Source organism: Otolemur garnettii, unplaced genomic scaffold (genome assembly GCF_000181295.1).
Source record: "Otolemur garnettii isolate 467f Iridium unplaced genomic scaffold, OtoGar3 scaffold01752, whole genome shotgun sequence".
NCBI lineage: Eukaryota > Metazoa > Chordata > Mammalia > Primates > Galagidae > Otolemur > Otolemur garnettii.
The window spans coordinates 1-3,087 of NW_003854147.1; the positions used below are offsets into that span (position 1 = coordinate 1).

The window sequence follows — 3,087 nt, forward strand, 5'->3', positions numbered from 1 at the left end:
CTGACATAAAACCACATTTATTTTATCCATTTTCAGTATGTAAATCAGTGGGTTTTGCTATATTGACAGTTGTGCAAACATCACCACTATCTAATTCTAGAACATGTTCATTGGTGCCTGTAGCTCAGTGGGTAGGGTGCTGGCCACATACCCCGAGGTCGGTGGGTTCGAGCCTGGCCTGGGCCTGCTAAACAACTGCAACAAAAAAATAGGCATTGAGGTGGGCACCTGTAGTCCCAGCTTCTCAGGAGGCTGAGGCAAGAGAATCGCTTGAGCCCAAGAGTTTGAGGTTGCTGTGAGTTGTGACACCACAGCACTCTACCAAGGGTGACAGTGAGACTCTGTCTCAAAAATAAATAAATAAATAAAATTTTTAAAAAAGAAAAAAGAAACACCACGCTCATCAGTAGTCACTCTCCACAGCTCTCCATTCCCTGGCACCTGCTAAAGATGTGTTCTGTCTCTGTGGATGTGCCTATTCTAAACATTTTATATGCATGGGACTCCTACAATATGTGGTCCTTTGTGACTGGCTACTTTCAGTTAACAGTGGTTTCAGGGTTCATCTGCAGTGCTCATCAGGACTTTGTTCCTTTTATTTGTCAAATAATATTCCATTCCACTTGCTGCCTCAACAGCTCACTGCTCTTCTAAGATGTCAGCTGCTACCTGTGCTATGGCAGCCCTGGCTGCTTTGGGTTAGGTGGAAGGTGAAAAGATCACCAATCTGCGGGTCATCGATCTCAAGTCAGAGCTGAGGCAGGGTCACGCCCCCAGTGGACCTTTCCTTCCCAGTGACTTGGTGGCCTGGTCCAGGCACACTGACAGCTCAGACACACACTCCAGCCCATGGCCTCCTGCTGCAGCCAGCCCACAGATGTCCTCCTTCAAACTGCTCTCCTGTGGGCTGTGTCTCTGTGCCTCTGCCCACGCCTCCAGGGTGCCTGGTCCCAGGGATGTGTTTGCTATTTTTCTACCAGTTCTCATCACCACACTGAATTTTATACAGATTTATTGGAAGCTGTAAAAGACAAACCCGGTGGTGCATGAGTTCTGGTTGATGGTTTTGGTCTGTGTGGAATTCCAGAGAATCTCACTGGAGTAAAAGGACCAGCTACAGTTAGCAATGATGCAGGGGGTTGACAACTTTGGCCTTTGACTTCAATCCAAGCAGATGAAACGTATGGTCTCCTCCAGGAGGGAGAAAGTGCAGAATTTGAACAATAGTACTTAACCTGGTGAATTAGAAGTAGAGCTGACACCTTAGGGTGCACTTGCAGAGAGGATTCCTGCAGGTGGGGCTGGGGTTCCCGCATTTTACACCAACATAACAAGAAAGAGGATTACCAATCATCAAGAGAGGTGAGGGAGTTCAATGGTCAGTGCTTTTCTATGGAAGATGCAATTACAGGGGATTTTGTGTTGGTGAAAGCCTGGAGGGCAGACGGTAAAGGAAATGTAATTGTCAGGAAAAGCAGGAGGAATTTCAATTTGCCGACGAGCAAAGCTGCAGAAACAACAGTGGTAGAGGTTGAAGAAATTGTGGATATTGGCACATTTGCTCCAGAAGACATTTATATTCCTCAAATTTATGTACATCACCTTATAAAGGGAGAAAACTATGAGAAAAGAGTGTTTGTCAATCCACAAAGATGAAAATGGAAAAGCCAAATTTGGAAAACCTGGAGATGATATAAGGGAATGTATCACTGAGTTGGCAGCTCTTGAGTTTGAGGATGGCATGGTCCATATCCACTACAACATGAAGCTGATGAAGATCTAATCAATGCAGGCAGGGAAACAATTACTATTCTTCCAGGAGCCTCTTTTTCTACAGCCATGAATCATTTGCAATGATTAGAGGGGACATGTCAATCTAACAATGGTAGGAACAATGCAGTTTTCCAGATAAACTGACCTGGACCTGGCTAACTGGATGATTTCTGGGAAGATGGTAAAAGGAATGGTGGCACTGTGGATTTAGCATCCAGTGCCAAAACCAAAGTCGTGGTCACCGTGGAGCGTTCAGTAAAACAAAAAAAACCCCATAAAATCATGGAGGAATATACCTTACCACTGACTGGAAAGCAGTGTGTGAACCACATTATTACCGCAAAGTAGTATTATCCAGGTTATCTGTGAATCCGTCAAACAACATCAAACAAGCCAAGAATGCAGGTATCATTGAGCCTAGTGATGTTTTGTTCCTGGGGGAAAGTATCAATCAGCTGGAGACCCTAATTATTTTAGGGTTTAAATCTGGATTCACACACAAGCTGTGTTCCATGAGGACAAGAAGAAAGCAGTGACTGGAAAGCAGTGTGTCAACTGCGTTATTACCAAAAAGTAATCTTATCTAGGTTATCTGTGAATGCATCAAACAAGACAAGAATGCAAGTATCATTGGTCCTAGTGATGTTTTGTTCCTGGGGGAAAGTATCAATCAGCTGGAGACCCTAATTATTTTAAGGCCTAAATCTGGATTCACACACAAGTTGGGTTCCATGAAGACAAGAAGAAAGGGCTAACTCTGAGCTCTAGGAAGGTCTGACGGGAAGACACACAGAGGAGCACCAGGTGTGATTTTTTTCAGTTTCACCAAAACTCCTACCAATGAAGCAGATCACAAACTGAAATGTGGACATTTGTCCTAGACAGGCTGTTTTTCATTTTAAACCCATTGGATTTAGTGTTTAGGCTGTTGTAGGCAGCCTATATGAATAAGGCTAGAGAACTAGAAAGGACATTAGTCATCATAACTGTATATTCAACAAGCAGTACTTGATTAGTTTTATTCTAATATTTCAGGCTTTGTGCAGCCATGTAGAATTTGTTCTCTTAAGAGTAGTCGACAGAGGTGCAGTGGGGGGAAGATGGCTGACTAGAGGCAAGTTCCCCAGAGGCTCCTGCTAGAAGGCGAGATTCTGGACAGAGTTCGCCTATGAAACTGAAGGAGGGGAGCTGAGCATATCAGCTGTAGCAACCTGTGACTCCAAGAAAGAGAATGCTGATCAATGAATTCCACGTAGAAAGCCTGTTGCCAGGAAGATAAGAGTCCTCTCCCCCAAATGGGAGACTTGCTGTGTT

The 3,087-nt window shown here is 44.3% G+C and overlaps 1 pseudogene; it reads left to right on the forward strand.

The window, feature by feature from the left end:
• Positions 1-877: 877 nt before the first annotated feature.
• Positions 878-2,634, forward strand: LOC100959843 (annotated as a pseudogene).
• Positions 2,635-3,087: the final 453 nt, after the last annotated feature.